The sequence below is a fragment of the Phocoena sinus genome, chromosome 17 (assembly GCF_008692025.1).
Source record: "Phocoena sinus isolate mPhoSin1 chromosome 17, mPhoSin1.pri, whole genome shotgun sequence".
Lineage (NCBI taxonomy): Eukaryota > Metazoa > Chordata > Mammalia > Artiodactyla > Phocoenidae > Phocoena > Phocoena sinus.
In genome coordinates, this window is record NC_045779.1 from 15,305,010 (window position 1) to 15,330,458 (window position 25,449).

The 25,449-nt window shown below is 39.1% G+C and overlaps 1 non-coding gene across 1 annotated transcript; it reads right to left on the bottom strand.

The window, feature by feature from the left end:
- Positions 1 to 6,511: 6,511 nt before the first annotated feature.
- On the bottom strand, positions 6,512 to 6,618 carry LOC116742796. The gene has a single exon (XR_004346576.1). It is a non-coding gene; the product is annotated as a U6 spliceosomal RNA (small nuclear RNA).
- Positions 6,619 to 25,449: the final 18,831 nt, after the last annotated feature.

Here is a 25,449-nt window from a genome sequence, read left to right on the forward strand (position 1 = left end):
TTGTGCTAAAATTCTTTTCTTCATCACTGAAAATCTCTACTACTCTAAGCAACACATTGTCTTCATCCTTATTTCCTTAGGACCTATAACAACTCCTAGAACATAATGCAAGCTCAATAACTGATTGTGAAATGAATAAATCAATGAATGAGGGGTTCCATTCAAACCACACTACACACTGTCACAAGATTAATATTCCCACTTCTATTTCTTTCCCACTTGAAAACTCTTAATAATCCTTAATTGCCTACAGAATGCAATTCAAATCCTTTACCTTATATTCAAGACCATCTTCAGTAGGACCCTAACTGCTTTTTCTAGCAGTAACAGCAACAAAATACTTAATACACCCTCACTCATTCCAGGGTGTCCTGGAAACAGACTGACATGAGTTTCAATCTTGGCTCTTACTAACTGTGTGAACTTCAGCAAGTTATTTAGCCTCTCTGCAAATTCTATCCTGTGCAACAAGGTAAGAAAATGAAAAGGAAGGAAGTAAAACCATCTTCATTCATTGATGATGTGAGTGTATACATAAAAAATTCAAAAGAGCTTATAAACTATTAAAATGAATGTAAGATACAAGGTCAACAGTCAGAAATTATATTTCTATATACTAGGAAGAAACAACTGGAAAATGACATTTTTTAAATAAAAACATCAAATACTTAGGAATATATTTAACCAAATTACTATTGGCATTTTTTTTTTAATGGAATAAAAGAGAAGTTCCTGGGCTTCCCTCGTGGCGCAGTGGTTAAGAATCTGCCTGCCAATGCAGGGGACACAGGTTCAAGCCCTGGTCTGGCAAGATACCACATGCCGTGGAGCAACTAAGCCCGCGCACCACAACTACTGAGCCTGTGCTCTAGAGCCCGCGAGCCACAACTACTGAGCCTGCGCACCTAGAGCCCATGCTCCACAACGAGAAGCCACCGCAATGAGAAGCCCACACACTGCAACGAAGAGTAGCCCCCACTCACTGCAACTAGAGAAAGCCTGCGTGCAGCAACGAAGACCCAATGCAGCCAAAAAAAATATAATAAATTTAAAAAACAAAGTTTATTAAAAAAAAAAGAGAAGTTCCTCAATAAAATGAACTGTTCGCACAAAAAGCCTATAACAAATGTCATACTCAATGGTGAAACATTTACACCTGCTCCTATAGATTGGGAAAGAGAACTGGAAATAGAATGTCCACTGTTACCGTCTGCATTCACTATTGTACAGGAGATTCTAGTCAATGCAATGAAGAAAAAAATGATATAACTATCACTAAGGAAGAAATAAAACTGTCATTATTTGCAGATGGCATGAACGTTTATGTAGAAAATCCAAAAGAAGCAACAAATGATTAGAATTAAATTTTAGAAGATCTCTGGACTGGAAGGTTAATATACAAAATACAGTTGTATTTTTATATATTAGAAACAGAAAATGAAAACTTGAAATGTAAATTGAAAAGCTTTTTGGCAAAATCCATTAAAGCTGAGCATTTCTGCTTTATGACCCAATAATTCCACTCCTAAGTATATACCCAATAGAATTCATTGACTGAAGAACAAATAAATTACAGTGTTTTTGCTCAATGGAATACTATATTGAAATTTAAATGAACACACTATAGCCCCATGCAATAAAGTGGATAAATCATATAAAAATAATCTTGAGTAAAAGGAGCTGGATGTAAAAGAATACTACTGTATAATGTCATTACATAAGATGGAAGATGGATAAGACTAATCTATAGTGATAGATACCAGGACAGTCGTTACCTTTTTTGGAGTAGGTGGTGCCTGGGAGAGCACATGAGGGAGATTTGGAGATGTTGAGAATATCCTATTCCTAATCTGAGTGGAGGTTACTTGGACGTGTTCATTTCATGAAACATTGTATGCACAGCTCATTCAAGGTATAAACATGACCTGTGTACCTACCTATATATATTAGACTTCAATTAAAAAGGTGTTATTGTTGTATGCATTTACTGATGTTTCCCTAACTCAACTGCTAGTGCCTTAAAGACAGGGATCATATTTTAGATTTCTTAATATCTCACACAGATTTTAGCACATCAACTTCCTAAAATGTTACTTTACTTAGCATAAGTAGGTACAGGCGCCAATAAAGTTTATTTAGTTTTAGTAAAAGTATAAATAATAGTAAAACAACATGCATATATACACATATATATACAAATATAATCAATTTAAAAAGTGTTGACAGGGGACTTGGTGGTCCAGCAGTTAAGAATCTGCCTTCCAATGCAGGGGACGCTGGTTTGATCCCTGGTCAGGGAACTAAGGTCACATATGCTGCGGGGCAACTAAGCCCACTTGCTGCCACCACTGAGCCTGCGTGCTCTGGAGCCCAAGGGCCACAACTAGAGAGAAGCCCGCATGCCACAACGAATGGCTCGCGCGCTGCAACTAAAACTCGACACAGCCAAATAAATAAATAATTATTTTTTAATTAATGTGTTTATAAAAAAAAAGTATTGACATTTTTCTATAATTCTCCTTTCTCTTATGTTTACCTTGACTAACTCGAAAATAAAGATGTCTATTAAAAATAGAAACTAATAAAAATTAAATGTACTCTAATAAGAGTTGGTCAGCTGTTGATCTCATCTCACTTAACATAAAGGTTCATGCAGGTAGGCTGAGAGGAGTCTTAGAATAAGAAGTAGGTTCTAGATCAGAATCTAAGCCCATAAACAGGGTGACTTAAGCACTTGGTTAGTTGGTTGGTTGGTGGCATCTTTGTATTGTGGCGAAATATATATAACCTAAAAGTTGCCATTTTAACCTTTTTTTTTTTTTTTGCTGTACGCGGGCCTCTCACTGTTGTGGCCTCTCCTGTTGCAGAGCACAGGCTCTAGACGCGCAGGCCCAGCGGCCATGGCTCACGGGCCCAGCCGCTCCGCTGATCTTCCCGGACCAGGGCACGAACCCGTGTCCCCTGCATCGGCAGGCGGACTTTCAACCACTGCGCCACCAGGGAAACCCATTTTAACCACTTTTAAGTGTACAATTCGGTGGCATTAAGTACATGCACATTGCTGTGCAACCACTATCCATCTCCAGAATGTTCTCATGAAAATGTTCTGGACGTGTTATCAAGGACTCAGTTTCCTACTTGAGGACTTTTTAAGATCCCATGCAGTTTGGAAATACTGTATCAGGGAGCTAAAGCTCACTCAGAGGAAAAAGATGCCTTTGGTTAAAATGCAAGATTTTTATAAAATCCTGGGTATGAAGGGGAATGACTGTGTTCAATTTTAGCTAGGACAGAAAAAATATCTTCGTGAAAAAGAGTGCATCTGAATAACAGCTCTTCTTCCTTAGGAGAACCATCTTCTTGCTTCTTTTGAAATAGGCTTCTATAAACGGGGACCACTTGACAAATAGTCCTACTCACCACAGAGCCCTCATTCTAACAATATTTCTTGGGCTTTAAAATATAAAACTCTGTTTTTATTCAAAACGTTTACAGGGTCAATCAATGTTATATTTTAATTAGTCTATTATTTACGAATGTCAGTTTTTGACATCCTTGATGAAATGCCTAGGCTCCTGGCTTGTTTTATTTTGTTTTTAGGTTTTCCCCAAGATGATTATGAAGTTTCAGACACACAACTACCTGAAAGATTGCAGTTGTTCTCTTGCCCCATCCTCTTAACCCTTTTAGATGATTAATGTCCTAGTTCTTACAATGAGTGGCAGGCATGTGGATATTTATTGTTCTTTATATCTGTCATACATGTTAGAAATATTATTTTGTATATATTCAGTATTTAATAAAAAACAAAAAAATTCCTTCTATGATATAAATTTTACTTAAGCACATTCTTTTGTTACAAAATAAGAAAAGCTAGTACTTAGATCCTGTATTTCTTTTAGACTAAGTTTTAAAATAAACTACTAATACTGGATACTTTCTAATACACTCAATCCCTGATTTATACATGGCCAACGAACCACCTAAGACTGGCAAGGTTTTTACTTGACTGGAACTCTCTTCTCTTTTTGCCTCTGCCTAGAGGTTTTCCAACTCATGTTTCCTCCTCCCTCTCTCTACTATGAGCTGCATAGACAGCTTTTTCTTTCCCCTGCGTACTAGTGGTTTCATTTACAACATCACCATTTCCTCGTATCTGAGCCCTCTGCCTCTCAAGAGTTTTGCTGTTTGTTTGAACCCCTGCCGCCATCCCTAAGATAAAACACCAAACACAGTTGAGTTTGAAGACTCTTCTGCACTGTAACCACATAACCCCAAGGTTCACCATTTGAATCTAGACACGCTTAACAGAGTCCCTTTCCAAATGCAGCAGATTAAGTTCTAGTTTTCCACAGAAACACACACATGATGGTTATGTTCTGTTACTACTATGGTGCTATTCTGGATTTCACAGGTTTTATCAGGGCAGCTCTGAGAATCTAAACCCCTTGCAAAACCTTGTTTCCATAGAAAAATATGTTCTGCCTCACAACCAATCAGTGAACAACTAAACTTTTCAAATAAATCCATGAGGACTGCCTGTACTTTTCATCTAAGACTTCAAAGCCTTTCACAAAAACATCATTTAAAAAAAAAGCCATTTTGCCATAGCTAATAGTTATTAAAGGACTTATGTTCACAACTAAGAAGTGTGTGCTAACAACCCTTGGACACGAAATGCTGGAGATAATGTACAAATTATTACCGGGGGTATTGGATATGCTTCTTTCCATTTATTAATTCAACACAAAGTTATTGAGTTCCTATTCTGTGCAAAGCATTATTCTCAGTACTGGAGACCAAGTACTGAACAAGACAGGGAACAGCCTTATCTTAATGGAATTTACAAGTGATGTGTCTCATACTGGCACTTAATAAATACCTGTTGAATTATTGAATGTGGCTAAGAAAACCATTCGAATATGATAAATATTTGTTTTATAAAAATTAAGTGAAATCAGTGAACGGAAGGGTTGCAGAATGCAGAATGTAAATTAGACAGGAATTTGTTCCAGCAGTCAAGGTTAAAATATTTCCTTATTATAACAAAGCAGTACTGGGTAGGAGTGTTGGGTGATCACAACCAGAAGGCTAGTACCTCTACCATCCACATGGCCTTCACTTTGCAGAGCACTGGTTAGAAGACAAGTGCCACCCCACCACTACCTCTATACCTTTCTGCAAATTGTAACTCTGAGACCAAAGTATATTTTATCTACAAGTAAAAACTGAGACTCAGTCTCAGTTTATGGTGGCATGTTAACAATGAACCCAATTTTACCAAATGGAACAGAGGCTTTAGTCTAGAATAATGGGGTTGCATTTTAAATCCCATCTTCATAGATATTTGTAATATACTTCTTTATGATATCACATATGATTGCAATCCCCCAACAGGAAATATTGAGACAGAGAGAGAGAGATTTCAAGGAATTGGCTCATGCAATTATGGGTGCTGGCAAATCCAAAATTTGCAGGGCAGGCCAGCAGGCTGGAAACTCCAGCAGGAGTTGACGTCTCAGACTTGGGTCTGAAGGCAGCCTGGAGACAGCTCCTTCCTTCGTGGGAAGCTCAGTCTTTTCTCTTAATGCCTTCAACTGATTAGATGTGGACCACCTACATTATGGACAGTAATCTGCTTTACTCAAAGTCTACTGATTTAAATGTTAATCACATCTAAAAAAATACTTTCACAGCAACATGTAGACTGGTGTTTGGCCAGACAGTTGGGCATAATAGCCTAAACCACTTGACGCATAAAATTAAGCATCATAGCTCCCTGCTTATCAACTTGATATTCATATACATCTCCATAAACCATAATTTCCAAATAAAGACTATAACAAAGTCATACTTCTGCCTAATATGATACAACTATCCCGTGTACAGCTGAAAGCACACTAACCCTTTCCCTAAGAAGAAGATCCCAAATCCTCGGGTGATATTCACTCTTCTTCTTGATATCCTGTAACTTTATGATGTAAAGTTAACAATACTTAAATACTATGATATACAGTTAATATATTTATGTTATATGATAAGGGGATAAGGGAGGGAAGAAAACAAAGGTAGACAGATAGATACACACATACAGACAGACACACATGCATACTTATATACATATACACACAAGCATATTCATAATAAAAAAAGCAGAAACACATAACAATTACAGTCCTCATTTCTGTAACTGGTCACATGGTCAGAGCTGGTATTGATAACTACATCCAGCCAAGCAACTTGGCTGGTTGTGGTTCTTTTTTTCTTTCTTTTTTTTTTTTTTTAATTGAGGTATAGTTGATATACAATATTATATGTTTCAGGTATACCACATAGTGATACACAATTTTCAAAGGTTAAACCCATCTCTAGTTATCATAAAATATTGGCTATATTCCCTGTGCTGTACAATATATCCTTGTAGCTTACTTATTTTATACATAGTAGTCTGTATGTCTTCATCCTCTTCCCCCATCTTGCCTCTCCCCACTGGTAACCATTAGTTTTTTCTAAAAATAGGGGACGCTTCAAGAATTTGAGCATCATCCTTGTGCAGGGGCCATGCTAATCTTCTCTGTATTATTCCAATTTTAGTATATGTGCTGCTGAAGCGAGTACTGGTTGCGGTTCTTTACCCAGTAGAGTGACCCCAACCTTCATTCATGAAGCAACTGGGCCATTAATAGACCTGCCTGAATTAGATTGTTGTAGTTTTCCATTGACTTTAATCCAGGGCATGTCACTAAGACAAGCCCTAAGGGATCTTGTGAATTCTAGCCGTACCCTTCCTTACCGCCATTGTTTGTAGCAGTCTAATTTCCTCTTGGTAATCAGAATCAATCACTCCAGCCAGTACAGTAACCTCCTTCTTTGCCTGTTAACTCAGAGGCATGGGAAGCCCAATGTGGCCAGGTGGCAGTCTTAACTTCCAGTTCATGGAATCACTGCTGTGTCCCTGGTGGATGCATTCCTCCCTTTGAAACTAAGACCTCTAGACCAGCAGAACATAAGGTCACAGGGACAGGAAGCAAAATTTTTGCCAGTGGATCACTAGAGGTAGTAGTGAGTGGTGCCCCTCCCATTTCTACTCCTCGATTCTTGGACCTGGACCCATGAGTCCTGGCTATGAGAGAAACAGCACCACATATTGGATGCCAATTTAGAGCATATACCACCTCCTGGAAAACTTTGCCACAGCACAGCAAGGTATTGCCACCTAGCTGTTTCTATAACTTTGTCTTCAAAAGGCTACTAATTTAAACATTAATCACATCTAAAACAATACTTTCACAGCAACATCTAGACTGGTGTTTGGCCAGACAGTTGGGCATAATAGCCTAGACCACTTGACACATAAAATAGCTTTCTACTATTCTATCAAACTAACTGCCCTGGGATGGTTGGAGAACACGAAAATCTATGAGGGTGGACCACTGCCCCAATGCATTTGCCATGAAGTGAGTTCCTTGATCAGAAGCAATGCTGTGTGTAATACCATGATGGTGGATACGACAGCCTGTTCTGTGGCTACCAGCCACCTCTTTCCCCAGAGACTCTTGTCATCAACCAATGGTCTCATGAACAATGTAGTCATGGTGGCAACATAGACTTCCATCCACCAAGGCTGACCTGGCTGTGGCCACCACTGAGTGCCCAATCAGCCAGGAGCAGAGACTAACACTGAGTCCCCCAAATGGCACCATTCCCAGGGGAGCAGTCAGCTCTCTGGCGGCAGGCTGACTACACTGGATTACTTCCATCATGGGAGAGCCGCGTTTTGTTTTTAATGGAATTGACACTCTGGATAGGGATGTGCTTTCCCTGCAAGCCGAACTTCTGTCAAAACTACCATCATCCGTGCTTTGTGACCACCTAGAAGGGTGGGACAGGGAGGGAGGGAGGGAGACGCAAGAGGGAGGGGATATGGGGATATATGTATACGTATAGCTAATTCACTTTGTTATACAGCAGAAACTAACACACCATTGTAAAGCAACTATACTCCAATAAAGATGTTAAGAAAAAAATTCACCAAAACAAAACAAAAAAAAAACTACCATCATGGACTACTTTGCTAAGGAACACTATCTCTTTGCAATATTTTGTAAAAGAATATGCATAGCACTGAAACAGCAGTTACGACAGTCTCTCTCAACTTTCTTTTGTGACCAAAAATCTACGACTCTTAACAATGTAGTAGTTTTAATAACCTAAAATGAAAAAAAGTCTTACTCATAAATGACTACTGATTATAAACATACTATCAGCAATGAGGTACATCTGTAGTACTAAACTGAGTGCTATATGCAGTATGCTTTCCATCAGTGTATATAATGGGTTGTCAGTGCCAAGCTGAGAAGTTTTGGATCCCCACAGGAATAATTTCAAGATTTCTTTATAGCATGGTGGAATTTTGTAGGATTTTATAAAGAAAAAGATACCCAGATTTTTTACTGAGCAAATTCTCCCAGTGCGTTTGGCTTGATTTCACTGTTGGCTTTCCCTTGATTTTTACTAGGTTTTTCATATGCTAAATTTTAAGTAGGGACATTTTTGCAATTCTTTAAGAAGTTTTATTTTCAGTCTGCTCCCTCCTAAAATAATGTTTTTTAAATGAACCAAAATGATATATTTTATATAGCATATTTTAAATAAATAGTAAACAAATTTTTTGTAATAGCATATATTTTCCAGTACTGTGCTATTATACATACTACTCTGTTTTCTTTAAATTTGTTGGGGTTTTTTTTTCTTCCCTTTAATATACCATTAACTTGTGATATTCTTAAATACACTTGAACTCTATTTTGGAATGCTTACGCTGTCTTCATTAGACATTCTTTTGCTTTATTTTTCCTGCTCTTTTCCCTTCCCTACAAATTGTTTCTATTCTACTCTTTGTCCCATTGGCCTTTTCTCGTATATTTTTATTGCTTATTTACTTTTAATCTAACTCTGTAACTATCTTTTCCTCCAATTCTGAATGATTTAAGCAAAATCTATCAAAATGAGTTTTTCTCTTTTACACCAATGTTTAACCAGTTTTTGTCATTTCAAGGTACCCTCAAATTTGACCTCAATTTCAAACCACTTTCCACTTGCTATTGATACAACTGTGGTGTTCATCTACATTTCACTTATACTTCTAATTAAACAAGAATTATTATATTTTTTAATTTGGTTTAGATATAATGCAATAAAATGCATTCTATTAATATGCTTGAAATTCGATTTCAACATATTCCTTATTCAGAGGAAGCCTGTACATGTCTCTATCACAGCACAGATGGCACTTCATATTTACTGGAGTACTTTTTTTCCTACTACTAGATTGTAAGCCCCTTGAAAACAAGGAGCGTATGTAAATCTCTAGTGTCTGGCACAGTGTAGGTTTTTAATGAATGAAGAACAAATGAATAAACAAATGAATGAGAACTGTTAGCTGTTTAATTTCAGTGGTCTTTTCCAAAACAATACTTCCCCTGCCAGCACCAAATGACACCAAATAAAATTTCTTTCGCGAAGGTCAAATCTTTTCATTTCCCAACTGGACTTATTTTACAACAAAAATATCCTTAGAAAAACACACTCGTTTTAACCTATTCATCCAAGGCAGAACTTGTCAACCCTGGCTGAAGAAGAAAATCACATACCCATCCCAGTAAAAATAAATTAGGAGCCCCCAGGTGATTCTCAAGTGCAGGCAAGGTTGAGAACGGCTAGGCTAAGATAGAAGTAACTGGTGGCAGGTTCTAAGGTGCAAGGAAAGCAGAAAAATAAGGTCCTAATGAGTTGTGGCAGAGTTCTTTGTTGGAGGCGGGGTTTGGGGGGGCCGGGAGTTTGAGATGAGCCCAGCTCTTCCTTCAAGAGGCTGGGGGTGGCCGGAGAGAGAAGTATTTTTAAAACTATCTATTGTTTTGAAAAATTAAGAGGAAAGTTTATATGTCGTTTCTAAAGAGGCAAACTTTGAAGAGGAAAGAATTTAAAATTTAAATTTAAAAATGAGGTCAGAGGTTCCAACAATTGCTAATAAAAGGGCCCTTTGAGTTTCCTGAGCTTTTTACAAAAATACTCCCCAGGCTCACAAATACCGCAAGCATATTGGGTATACAGACGAAGAGAAAAGCATAAAGAAGAATAAATGTTGACATAACAGAACCTGAGAGAAGAAAAACTGTTTTAAAGAATTAGTCATCCCCCAATTTGTGTCTATATTATAATTGCAACAACATATAAACTATATGTGAATATGTTTTATTTTATTTATTTATCTATTTATTTATTTTGGCCACAGCGGCTTGCAGGATCTTAGTTCCCTGACCAGGGATTGAACCTGGGCCCACGGCAGTGAAAGCACCAAGTCCTAACCACTGGACTGCCAGGGAACTCCCAACTATATGTGAATATGGATTGAACAAGAAGAGTGAAGATGTTAGACAACTGGCATATTTAGGTGTATTGAACTTGAAGCCTGAGGTTCTAGTTCCCACTTTGCTGCTAATATGCTGTGTTTCCTTAGGCAGGTATGTTCACTTCTCTGGGGCTCAATTTCCTTACCTGCAAAATGAGGGAGTTGAAAGCTTGAACTAAATCAGTGCTTCTTGCAAGGTTTCTCTAGAAGATTAGCCTGAAGCACCCAGTGTAAGTCCAAATCTTTTCGAAGTCTCCTGTTTTGCCTTAAAAGTTCACATACTGGGATGTGAATTATATCTCAGTAAAACAGGTTTTTTCAAAAAGTTCACGTACTTTGTACTCCTTACTCTTCTTGTGTTTTTTTTCTTTTAAATAGTTTAGCTTATATTGCATATAAAATTTTATATTCTGCTTTTTTTCACTAAGTATTATATGGTTCACATTTTATATATGTCATTTAAAATGTTGTTACTTTCCTTCTTATAGCTTTCCAATATTCCATCCTATGGCCGTACTATAATGTATTAGCCATCTCCTAATTTGGGATGTTCATATTACAGCACAGTGTGTTTTTGCCAACACACTGCCTTAATCCCGTCTGCTTGGATCCGTGCAAAGGCTGAGATTTCTTCAGTTTCTAATTGAATCCTCTGAAGTGCAGAGATTGTAAAATGAAAAAAATTTTTTCTCGTACTGCTGCCATGTGTTAAGTGGTCTCTTGGTGACGTAAGTTGTAATTCATTCTTTCTTGAGACCTCACTGCCAAGAGGGGGGGAAGAAACTAACATTTACTGAATTCGGAGTCCTTTATAAAGGTTATTACAGGTCATCCACTCAGTGAGGTAATGACTACCCCACTTCATGTAATAATAAGCTGAGACACAGAGGAACTGGGTGGCTGACTAACAATGTGTAGTACCGGGGTTTAAATGGCATCTGATCTCCCCCAGATCTGTCCCAGGCCATCCTGTTCAGCATACTTTGACCCCATTGCAGCAAGAGAGGGAGCGCATGGCCACCCCTGTCCCTTCCCTCAGCTTGCTTTTTATTTTTAAATTGAAGTATAGTTGATGTTCAATGCTATATTTGTTTCAGGTGTACAACACAGTGATTTAATAAGTTCATAGGTTATATTCCATTTAAAGTTATTACAAAATAATGGCTATATTCCTTGTGTTGCACAATATGTCCTTATTGCTTATTTATTTTATACATAGGAGTTTGTACCTCTTAATCCCCTCCCCCATCCCGCCCCTCCCCCTTCCTCTCCCCTCGTTGTAACCACTAGTTTGTTCTCTATATCTGTGAGTCTATTTCTGTTTCATCATACACATTCGTTTGTTTTATTTTTTAGATTCCACATATAAGTGATAGCATAGAGCATTTGTCATTCTCCGTCTGACTTATTTCACTGAGCACAGTACCCTCCAGGTCCATCTGCCTTGTCACATCCTTCAGCTTGCCCATTTGCCAATCTCTTTTCTTGGCAGTGCCATGGTTTCTCCTGCAACTAACATTTCATTGTTTGATGAGAGTTCTTTGACGTACAGTAGATAGTTTGTTTTTCAAAGCATAAATAAATGAAGGATTATTTTAATGCTTAGAGCAAGGGTCAGTAAACTTTTTCTGTAAAAAGCCAGATAGTGACTATTCTAGACTTTGTGGAACATACGATGCCATACGTATGAGATCATATATGGCAGTCCCAACTACTCAACCCTGCCTTTGTAGTGGAAGAGTAGTCACTCACCTTGCACAACAATGGATGTGGCTGTGTTCCAATGAAACGCTATTTAGGGGACTTCCCTGGTGGCGCAGTGGTTAAGAATCCGCCTGCCGGGGCTTCCCTGGTGGCGCAGTGGTTGAGAGTCCGCCTGCCGATGCAGGGGACATGGGTTCGTGCCCCGGTCCGGGAAGATCCCACATGCCGTGGAGTGGCTAGGCCTGTGAGCCATGGCTGCTGAGCCTGCCCATTTGGAGCCTGTGCTCCGCAACGGGAGAGGCCACAACGGTGAGAGGCCCGTGTACTGCAAAAAAAAAAAAAAAAAAAAAAAAAAGAATCCGCCTGCCAATGCAGGGGACACGGGTTCGAGCCCTGGTCCGGGAAGATCCCACATGCCGCAGAGCAACTAAGCCCGTGTGCCACAACTACTGAGCCTGTGCTCTAGAGCCCGCGAGCCACAGCTACTGAGCCCATGTGTCACAACTACTGAAGCCCATGCGCCTAGAGCCCGTGCTCCGCAACAAGAGAAGCCACCGCAATGAGGAGCCCGCGGACCGCAGCAAAGAGTAGCCCCTGCTCGCCCCAACTACAGAAAGCCCATGCACAGTAACGAAGACCCAACACAGACAAAAATAAATAAATAAATTTATTTTTTAAAAAACACGTTATTTAGGGACACTGAAATTTGAATTTCACATAATGTTCGTTTCTCTCAAAATTATTCTTTTTGGGTTTTTTTCATCCATTTAAAAATGTACAAATCATTCCTAGCTCATGGGCAGTTTTAAAAAAAAAAAAAAGCCTTGTGGGCCAGTTTGCCAACCTCCCTCCCCCAATATGGGCCTGTTATTCATACATAAGGCTTGCTGTGTGGTCGCAGCACTAGGAGGCAGAGTGATGGGTAGATGTGGGTCATGTCCACTTGCTCCATTAAGGCAATTCTTTTTCTAGCCGCTCACGCAGCATGCGGGATCTTAGTTCCCGGACCAGGGATCATACCTGGGCCCCCGCAGTGAAAGCACCAAATTCTAACAACTGGACTGCCAGGAATTCCTAACTGGGTGGTGTCTTTTTTGGTTTGTTTGTTTTATAATAAACAATGGTTGGTAAGTGGTCTACGTGCTAATTTTATTTGTTATTTGATCGATTGTAAATATCTGGGAGAATTAGAATCAGGCCATAAATATATATATATATATATATATATATATATGTATATATATATATATATATATATATATATTATTTATTTATTTATTTTTGGCTGCGTAGGGTCTTCGTTGCTGCCTGTGGGCTTTCTCTAGTTGCGGTGAGCGGGGTCTACTCTTCGTTGCAGTGCACAGGCTTCTCATTGTGGTGGCTTCTCTTGTGTGGAGCACGGGCTCTAGGCACGTGGGCTCAGTAGTTGTGGCTCGCGGGCTCTAGAGCGCAAACTCAGTAGTTGTGGCCCACGGGCTTAGTTGCTCCGCAGCATGTGGGATCTTCCAGGACCAGGGCTCGAACCCATGTCCCCTGCATTGGCAGGTGGATTCTTAACCACTGCGCCTCCAGGGAAGTCCTGGGTGATATCTTTAACTCAGGAAACAATGGTGAGGTTGCATGGGGAGAGGTGGGGGAAGGGTGGAAAAATATGAGGAGTTAAACCCAATACCCTCCCCCAGGGCTGTGCCAGCCCTGAGGGCAGTCGCTCCACCATAGCCAAGCTCTGGCCTGGTGATGCCTTCAGTCTAGGGGATCTGTGTGTCACTCCGACCTACAGCATTTCTCCAAGGACTGCCTGCTCCCTAGCCTAAATCTGGGTCCACAACTCATCTGCTCTTCCAAGCAACAGGCCCAAGGCACAGTCAGAGGAAGGAATAAGAATGGAGCTGAATTTTCTAGAATTATCTGGGCCACGGTCTCCATTTCCCTGAGCTCTTCAGGTATATTTTTCATGGAATAAATCCAGGCAGAGAAAAAAATTAGATACCAAGTACACAGCAAAATCTCTTCTCTGTCTGTAATTGGATAATTTGGGCTTTCTGAGCTGAAAAAAGAGATGACCTAATACTTCCTACTGGGAAATATCAGGTTTGGGGAATAGACAGGTAATTCTCACCTTATTGCAACTGATAAGCTGAACTAAGATGCGCTTAAAAATACCGAACATATGTCAGAGCAAGCCCAAGGTATAAATCATGTAACACAATTTTGATGACCAATAAAAGCATTCATACTAAAAGAAACCTAATCTCAGAAAAAAATTAATGGCTTTTAAACAGAACTGTAAGATTAACAGAGAAAGAGAAGATATTATGTTTTATTATGTATGATTTTTATAAGGTATTCATATAGTTACATGAAATTATACTTGATAAACCAATTCAAATCAACTTAGTTATGGGCACTAGTAAATAAACTTAGAACTGGCTAATGTAAAGCTACAATACTCTGGGACTTCCCTGAGGGTCCAGTGGTTAAGACTCCGAGCTTTCACTGCAGGGGATCCCTGGTAGGGGAACTAAGATCCTGCATGCTGTGTGGCAAAAAATATATATATATAAAATAAAAACAATTTAAAAATTTTTAAAAAGCAATTATACTCCAATAAAAATAATTTTTTAAAAAATTGGCTAAAAGGCCAGCAGATAATATGGTCTTGCTTCAAGCTGATGATATGCAGTGTGAACGCTCCAAAACCCAGCGTGCTGGAAACTGGAAAGCTTCAGTGTGCAGCTCTTTTATCTACCCAGTTATTATTTGGTACAAATTCCTGGAGGGCAGGTCCATGACTGTGCATGTGTTTGTCTTTTCATTTCTTGTGCCTAGTCATGTGCCTGGCATGTCATAAGCTCCTTAAATACAACTGGAATGAACGATGAATGAATATGGTCATGAGGATGAGACACTGCAAAATTCTGAATTGGTTTTTAAACCATTAAAGAAAGCCTAAATTACTTTCAGTGTGTCTTGTATTCTAATTATTTGACTATTGCTAATCTGATATCATGTCAAATGGAAAATTCTCAGTTAAATGTGATACTCTTGTTTTCCCACCAAACTGAAAATAGAGCTTATTGGCATGTTATTAGATAGCAGATCCAGTGTTAATATTTTTATAGGTGGCCTTGAAAGTAATAAATACATTCAGTTTTCAGAGTTTAAGGCTCTAGAGCACAGGCTCAGTAGTTGTGACTCACGGGCTCAGTAGTTGTGGCTCGCGGGCTCTAGAGCGCAGTCTCGGTAGCTGCGGCGCACGGGCTTAATTGCTCCGCGGCATGTGGCATCTTCCCGGACCAGGGCTCAAACCCGTGTCCCCTGCATTGGCAGGTGGATTCTTAACCACTGTGCCACCAGGGAAGTCTTTTTTTATAGCTTTATTAGCGATATTGACATACAAGAAAACACATGTGATTAAAGTGTACAATTCAATAAGCTGTGACGTGTATAACCTTGAAACCACCTCCTCGATGAAGACTGAACAGATCTTTCACCTCCAAAAGTTTCTTTGTGCCCCTTGGTAATTCCTCCCTCAGCTTCCTCCCCAGCCACCGTCTTTCCTCCAGACAACCACTGATTTGCTTGCTGTCACGGTAGGTTAGTCCGTTTCCACCAGCAATTTTTCCCAGGACCCCAGTGGATTTTCCCTCGTATAAAATGGTATAGCATGGTCAGCCGCCCTTATCCGCAGGTCCTGCATCCATGCATACCTAGGGCTGACTGTACTTTTAATAATCTATAACTGAACTAAAATCCTTTTTGCTCAATTTAGAAAAAAGAAAAAAGATTTGTTTCCCAACTGGAAGAAACAAGTAATAATGCCAGAGTGAGGTGGATGATACACAGGTCATTAGAAAGCACTCTTAACTGAGTAATGATTTTGCAAATTATTTTTCATATTCCAAAGCCTAATGCTAATTGGATTAAAGAGTCAAGAATCCAGGAAATTAAGTAGAAGAGGAGGTATGTTGATTTTAATAAATAGGTTTTTTTTTCTCCTGTCTCATCTGTCTGCTTATTTCTAATTAATAAATGGATTTTCAAAACCCGGCCAAAAATGGAGATCTCCAATGACAAATGTTCAAATAAATTGTATGCTTCTTTAAAAAAAAAAACCAAAAAAACAGCTATATATTGGAGTTCTGTGTCAATAATAAAACAAAGTGAATTGTGGAAATGACATTAAAACACCACCTAAACTCTCTCTTATTAAAATACAAGTTTATTCTAACCTATTATGACCACATGTCAAAATTATGTTTGCATACAAGTAAAGACTGGGTGAGGATGCTAAATACTATAGCAGTTCAATTTTGGTGGTTTGTAGACTTTTGTGTATATTTTGCATTTTGTTTTTAATTAAATAAATATTTTTGTAATGAATGTGTAATAAATAATTTATTTCTACCCCTTTCCAATTTACATTATTCAGTTGAACTTGAAGGTATGCTTCCGTATTTTGCATGTTTTTGAAAGATGTGATATCTCAAATAAACTCAACACTTAATTTTATAAACAACACATTTTTCATTCTCTTGACATCACCAAATGAAAATGCTGTACATTGGAACATAAAACAAAAAGAGACCCAACTTAGTTGGAATTATAATACATGTAAACACTAATGCTACTTATTGATTACCACAAAAGTGCTGCTTTTTGCTTACTGCAGCTCTTCCAGCTCTTTCTGCAAGAAGCAAAATACAGTATTTGTGAAAAGTGGTTGGGCTAAAATGTTTTCATGTGGTGAATGCCTATTCCACATTCTCATAAAGCAAATTAATTCTTTTTCATCCAAATGAAGTATTAGTTATTTCGGCTATGTGTATTTCCATTCTTGAAAATGTTTAAATAATTTTAATACCCATAAATCTATGTAGACTACATGGCCTAATGAACATTTTATTCATTGACTTGTATGTGAATTTTAATTAAAATATGTTCCAAGTAGACTACTAGTTCCAACCACTGTTTATGTAGGTTTGAAAGATATAGCAGTGACCAACCTGATTTACTAAAATATTTTTATTCATATAGTTCTGATTTAAAAGATATAGATGTCTTCCCAAATTTACTCACAAATTTCAGCACATTTCTGAGCACTCTGAACATAGCACCAGACTAGAAATGAAGGTGTATTCAAAGGAAACAGTAAATGGCTAATGGGAGTGTGCCCTGAAGGTGAACACACACAGTTAGGGAGGAAGTAAACAGCAACCAGGGGTTGATAAACTTGAGTGTAGATGGGTAGATGTATAAGTCCTGTATCAGTACTGCATTTACACCACTTGCTAATACTGATAATTGAAAGAATGCAGCAAGTCCAATTTTATCACTAGCTTCAAATTTGCTAACAATCTTCCTGGCAGATGAGACCAAGGTAGATAGTTTTTTTTTTTTTTTTTTTTTTTTGCGTTACGCGGGCCTCTCACTGTTGTGGCCTCTCCCGTTGCGGAGCACAGGCTCCAGACGCAGGCTCAGCAGCCACGGTCCACGGGCCCAGCCGCTCCGCGGCATGTGGGACCCTCCCGGACCGGGGCACGAACCCGTGTCCCCTGCACCGGCAGGCGGACTCTCAACCACTGCGCCACCAGGGAAGCCCAGGTAGATAGTTTTGATTTACAAATGAAATATTTCTGAGGATCTGGTACAATGGGAAGTACAGGATTTTGATTAAAGAAATAAAGAAGAGCAAATATGATGTATTTCTCTACAGGATTTTAGAAGACAGGGCCTTCATTCCAGACTGACACCAGGCCAAGCAAAGTTCACACCTCTGAACTCAGAAAATCCTGGGACTCACTCATAAAAACAAAAGAAATGCTGGACTCTCAAGAGTTAAAATCATAATGTAAATTCTTTTGAACAATAATTTCAGATTTATATGTATTTGTATCTCCTGTAATGAGTTCAGATTTGGCAAATGCGCTTCAAACTAATAGGTACCTACAATTCAGTGTACTTTTTTTTCTTCTGAAATTAAATCCTGTGTTTTGGGTAAAGCTCCAAATTTTTAACAAAAACAGTTTCTTTTCAACAATTTCTTTGAGAGATTTATGCGTTGCTTGGGAATTCTGCTGTTTATCTATTGATTACAAGCTATAATTCCATTAAGTAAACTGAGAAAGCATGTCACAAACTGATTTTAGCAATAGCTATATTTTTACATATCTGTCTTTTGTAAAAGCTGGACTGGGTATCTATATTTTACTTAGTAATATCTCAATTTCCTCAATAAGTCAGTAAATTGAATTTATAGTTTATTTTGTCTTTCCTCCCATCAAATTATATGAATAAGAAATACTGTGGTCTCATAACATAATTCTATTTCCAAGAGAAAGAACATACAAGTCTGTAAAATAATGGTCAATAGTATTTTGTCAAAATATATTTATTGAGCACCTACAGTATGTTGGACACTGTGGAGGCGATAGAAACATATTTTGTCTCATGTCCTTGCTTCAAGAAGAGCATACTTTACTTTTTTTTAACATCTTTATTGGAGTATAATTGCTTTACAATGGTGTGTTAGTTTCTGCTTTATAACAAAGTGAATCAGTTATACATATACATATGTCCCCATATCTCTTCCCTCAGAGCATACTTTAAAGAGAAAGAGACACGTAGACTTTAGGTACGGGTCCATGTTTGGTTAAAACAAATAAAGACTGTGTTTTCTGATCTATGTATCAAAAGTAGCTTTGGTGGATCCATATATGTCAACAGAGGGCCTCTGGATTTAGACATCTTCAAAATCGCAATGTTAAAAATGTTACGAGCCTCAAAAGCTTAGGATGTGAGTTGTGATGGGATGGCGTGTCCAATGTGAACAGGTAGGTGGAGGCCAGATCACAGAGGGTCTACATTCTTTAAGCAATGGACAGCTATTTCAGGATTTCAAAGCAGGGAGCAATTTTCCAGGCACATTGATAAGAATCTGAATTTAGGGACAGTGATTTGACTAGAGAGAGAGAGTCTGAGATGGGAAGGGAGCATAATTGTCAAAAGTCTGGATCAGTGACTGAATGTGACTGGTGATAAAAGGTTTCCAGGTTTCTGGCTTGGGTGATGAGATGGATGGAGTTTCCGGCCCCTAAAGAAAGAGGCTAGGAGGCTAGGAAGAGAAGCACATACCGAAGAGAAGATTATTCCCTTTGGGCTTTTTCTGTGGTTTTTTTTTTTTGCCGCAAGGCTTATGGGATCTTAGTTCCCCGACCCAGGCTCTCAGCAGTGAGAGTGCAGAGTCCTAACCACTGGATGGCCAGGAAATTCATGGATATGTTGAATCCATAAATGGATATGTTGAGTTTGAAGCAATCTGGGGGACTTTTAAGGCAAAAGGTCCGTTAGGCAGTCTCGTCCTTTGGAACTTCAGGGGAGAAATCTTTGCCAGGATTAAAGATTTCCGATTCATTAAATAAATGAGACTCATTAGCATATATGTTGTCATTAAAATCATAGGAGTGGATGAAATGGCACAGGGTACTCAGTAAATGTTTATGGGCCTAATGAATAAATGAATAAGAGGGGGGAGATGAAAAGAGAGAACTAAGAGGGAGAGTGAAGAGTTCCAAGATAACAGGGAGAGTGCCAGGATCAACTGTACCTACTCCATAAACTTCCCTAGAATTATCTTTGGCCATAGAAACACATAGCTATGTAGCTAAAAGAAGAATACCAAGAGAAGTAAAATGTGTATACAGTACATTAAGTTTTATTTGATAAATGCATAATTGATTAATTGGGGATACCTAAACTAGCTATTTCAGAACTGATACATTTTAGCAGATTATGAATCTACACTGTTGTGCAGCTCATGAATCCACATTACTGATAATGTGTTACCCCTTCAATTTGTTCTCAGAGGAAAAAAACATAACATGGGAATTGAGAGGTATCGTTAACTGGTGGTTAAGAGCACAAGCTCTAGAGTAGCATCCTTTTTTTCATCATTGGCCCTACCAAGGACTTTTAAGACATATTTCTTGGAGTTTCCTGGCAATCCAGTGGTTAGGACTCGGCACTCTCACTCCCCTGGCCGGGGTTCAATCCCTGGTCAGGGAACTAAGATCCGCTAAGTGGCATGGCCAAAAAGACATATTTTTCCTAACCGATCCCCTTCCTCTGTGAAATTTTAATACTATTGATTTACTATATGTCTATGTGCTGTGGCCCTTTGGAGGGCCACATACTATGGTGATGTCTATTTTTTCACCCCGTGGGAACCAATTTTCACCCCCTTGAGAAGGCAGGCTACGGAGAGCCATACTACCTGGCTTCAAATCCTAGCCATACTGCTCATTAGCTGTGTGATCTTGTGCAAACCATTCAACCTCTGTGCCTCAGTTTTCTCTCTGTAAGATGGAAATAACAATAGTACTGTCCTCATAGAAATGCTGTGAAGATTAAAAAATTTATACATATAAAGTGCACAGCAAGCCTAGCATAGAAATACAAGTCCTTTCCTACTTTTTTTTTTTTTTTTTTTTTTGCAGTACACGGGCCTCTCACCGCTGTGGCCTCTCCTGTTGCGGAGCACAGGCTCCGAACGGGCAGGCCCAGCAGCCATGGCCCACAGGCCCAGCCACTCCACGGCATGTGGGATCCTCCCGGACCGGGGCACGAACCCATGTCCCCTGCATCGGCAGGCGGACTCCCAACCACTGCGCCACCAGGGAAGCCCCCTTTCCTACTTTGCATACATTTTTCTTTCTTCTATCTCTTTGGTCTATTTTCATTTTACTTGTTACACTGATCTTTGTGAACAGTCTCTTGGTGTTTAAATTTTTTTCTGCTTATGATTCAGAGAATATTTTATTATTAATATTATCCCTGATAGTTTTCCACTCTTTGGTATATAAAAACGACTTGACTTCATAGCAATGTCACTGAATGGTGTTTAATAAAGCCCTATTCTAAAAGGGGGGAAAAAAAAACAGTAATTCTTTTTTCAAAAACAAAGTACCAGTCTTCAGAGACTCTGATTTTATTTCTGTTCCTCATATTATTTTTCTGTTTTAGCGCAATGCCTAGACATTGATTATTTAAAACTCTTATCAAAATTCGGAACGAGGACTTCCCTGGTGGCACAGTGGTTAAGAATCCGCCTGCCAATGCAGGGGACACAAAGATACCACATGCTGAAGAGCAACTAAGCCCGTGAGCCACAACTACTGAGCCTGCACTCTAGAGCCCGCGAGCCACAGCTACTAAGCCTGCGAGCCACAACTACTGAGCCCACGTGCCGCAACTACTGAAGCCCATGTGCCGCAACAAGTGAAGTCACTGCAATGAGAAGCCCGTGCACCGCAAGGAAGAGTAGTCCCCACTCTCTGCAGCTAGAAAAAGCCAATGGGCAGCAATGAAGACCCAACACAGACAAAAATAAATAAATAAAATAAATACATTAAAAAAAAATTCTGCACAAAACCAGAATTATTTGGTAGACTCTTTGTTTCACTAAAATTTAAAAATTTTGTCCAGATGTTTAATGTTATGTAGCTATTGTTGATTACAGGTGTGGAAGTTGGTCGGGGATAAAGTGAGCACCTGCCTTTGGAGGTCACCTGCATTTCAGGCCCACATAGTGTTCCAGGAAGTTTCACACACTGGTAAAAGCTAGGAGGCCCCATACAGTGGAGAAGGTGGACACTGAGCTGTGGGTTGTTGCACGTTCCCCACATCTCTGAGCCGTATCTCTAGGTACGTCACCTTCCCAGTCTGCTTTAGAGGTGTAACAATATTTTGCCACGCATCTCACAGTTTATCTGAAATTGTCAAACCCTTTATGCACACTCTACAACGACTGTCGCCTTTAACTACCAGTTTTGATAATGAAGAAGCAGGAGCACGAACTGCTGAACCTAATCAGAACCAGAAGCACTGGCTGAATTCAATTCCCTCAAAACATTGATTGAGCCTTTATTGTGTATGTGTGGACTACAAAGGTGAATAAATTCAAATCCCTAAAAATGCATAGCACACAGGGGAGAGAGACATGTACAAAAATAACCCAAATACAAGGTGGAGAGGGGTAGATGAGACAACAGACATGATCAGAGTGCCTCAGGGCACGGAGGAGGGGACAACATATTTGACTGAAAGAATCCGGAAGGGCATTTTGGAGGAGGTGGCATTTGAAAAAGGTCATCTAGGAGTCTGAAGACATCTGTTGGAGGGTTGGAAGGAACATGTTAGGATATGATGAAACTCTTTAACTTGGTTCACAAGGCCCTCTCAAGGAGGTGGACTGGCCCCCTACTTTCTCTCTGGAGTCCCGTCTGAACACTTCCTGTCTTCTCTCTGGTCCAGCCATGCTGGCCCGTCTCAGTTCCCACTACCCTCTCTCCAGCCCTATGATTTCTACATAGGCTGTTCTCTATGCCTGGAATACAATTTCCACCACCTATTCACCTAGTAACTCCTAATTATCCTTCAGACCCCAGCTCAAGCACCACTTCCTCAGGGAAGCCTTCTCTGATCTCCCTGATGAGATCAAACCCTTCAACACAGGCTCCATCCCATTCATTCATATGATCAGTTGATCAGTGTCTGTCTGTTCCAGTGGATCAAAAGCTCCATGAGGGCACCATCTGTGTGTGTTTCTTCACCTTTGCATTACCTGCATGTAGCGTGGGTATCCAATACCTATGAGGTGCTTAATAACTAGTCATTGAATGAGTAAATGAATTATTATGAGCCAAGGGAAAAAACAGAGAAGTGAAAAAACACGCAGTGTTCGAAAATTGGTAAAAAAAATCTGGTTTGACTGAAGAATCTATCCTCAAATTTCTGCTCTGAGACCATAATGATGAACAAGGTGTACATAGGGGTATTTGTGGGGGGGGGCTATTAAATAATGTCTTTCTTTCCTCAACAGATAAAAAATCATATATTAGTGGATATAGGTTTCTCTATTTAAAAATTTTCTGATACGTGTTTCTTAAACTGTTAGAGTGTTTTTTCCCCCTGCTAATAAGAAGTAGTGAACAGCAAAATAAATAAATGTGCAGCAAATAATATTAGAAGAAAAAAGTTAATCATGGTTAAATGGACAGCATGGTCATTATGGACATGTGCTCAGAGATATTGCATTGTGCATACATATAACAGTTATATTTTTCATGAGTTAAGTTGTTCCTAATTGCTACGACTCCCGTTCTACTACAAAGATGTAGAAAGGGTTGGCCAGAATCAAACACTCATAGGAAAAGATGTAAGTTCATTAAAGCACCCAGATAGCTTGAAATAGTATAATTTTGCAACTGTGTAGATAAAACATCTGGGTGATTAGATGAATTTTTCATTTTCCACCTAACTGTGTTACAGTTACATACTCTTTCAATAGTCTGATATCACCATGGTAACTTTGTATTTCATACACACACACACACACACACACACACACACACACACACACTTTGCTTTTGCTACATCTGAATTATCTGAAAGTCATTTAGGACTTAAAAATCACAATTACAGGAATTCCCTGGTGATCCAGTGGTTAGGACTCCGTGCTTTCACTGTCGAGGGCCTGAGTTCGATCCCTGGTCGGGCGACTAAGATCCCACAAGCTGTGCGGCACAGCCAAAAAAAATTTTTTTTTAATAAAAATCATAATTACAACACTACCTTCTATTCGTTCAGAGAATTTCACTCTGTTTTCATATTGTTACCAGAGTTTCTGAGTTTTCCTGACTATTTTCTAATTCAGGATTTTTTGTTAAGAGTAATTTGTAATTCAAAACTCTCATTTGTTCTAGGAATTTTTTATCCATTGTATTTTCCTAAAGTATTCTTTTTTCTTCCTCTCTTTTATTTAATCATTAAATTATCTTATTTTATTTAGCTTTATACTAAAATAACCCAATACATTATACTGACCTCACCAAAGCTAGCCATATGTACAGCATTTACTTAATTGAACCTTTCTGGCTTGTCTTGTTCTATATTTAAGCCTCCATTATGCAATGCTATTTACTTGATTTATTGGATTTGGCTTGCATGTTTTATAAATTGTGACTGTTGGGAAAATTTTAAAGAGATTGACTTGGCCTGATTGGGGAGTTTCATAGTGAGGACTCATTGCCATTGAAGTTACATTCGTTTGAAAAAAATATCCATTTTCATAAGGACCTTGATCTAGGAGTAAATAACCCAGGCTTCTAGAAGCTAGGACAAAGGGTTTGTTCCAGTTTTTGATTTTTTCCAATATTAGAATTTGTTTAAAATCTCCACTTAAGACTAAGCATATGAGATACCAAAAACCAGGGTAAGGGGTTAGAAATTCTGTCACTGAGATGTTTCAGAATATCTGAATAGAGGGCATTGTGCACGTCCTAAATTTAAATAGTTTTTTACATTGCTCTCTTTCGATCCAGCAATTTGGGCTTCTACCTAAGTCCTTTTCTAAGGGCTTATACTCCTTTTCTAAGGCTACCTTTATGTAAAATCGGTAGCATAATCATTACCATGTTAACAAAGTTTAACAAGCATTACTCCTTAAATAATTTAATATCCTTTAATATCCACTGATGAAAGGGACTAATTCAATATATAAAAAATACTGCTTTTGCCTTTACCTGTGGTTTGAATTCCTAATTTTGTATGGCTTTTGCTCTACTTAGTAGTACACGGGACGCTACAATACTATGTGCCAGGCAATGTGCTAAGTGCTAAGGAGTCAAAACTAAGGTAAACACAGTCCCTGCCCTTACGGAGCTCACAGACACATGATGAAGTAATGGTGACACGTACAAGGTGTAGTGGTGATATTCAGGAAGGCCGGTGGAAAGGAGGATCAGGGAAAACTGCAGAGAAGTGGTCACTCGAACTGACGGTTATAAGAAATTCGGATCTATTCCATCAGACTGATGGGGAAGGCATTCTGGGAGAGGAAACAGCACAAATGGAAATGTGATGCCTCATCATTCATTCAATCATTTAACAAATGATTTGAGCAAATTTACTTGCTGAGCAAGTTCTATGGGCTGTGAATGGAAGACAGGGCTCTGTATCCAGAAGTGTAATGAATATTTAGTGGGGTGGAAGACCCAATCAGCAAATGATGGCGATACAGCACTGTAAGTATAATAAGAGGGACTCACAAGGTCAAATGGAGCTCAGAAGAAAGGCTGCCAATCCAGATTCATCCCACAGCTTAACTCAAGCCATTGCTCCATGTGGAGACTCCTGCTGCCCTTCTCCAAGGTATAGCCTCCTCCATCCAGTCTGAGTTGATTCCATTCATTCTGACACTGTATTTGGTTGTCAGCATTACCTTTCGGAGTGCCTGCCCTATGCTATGTTACTCCCCAGCCCTGACTCTGTGTATC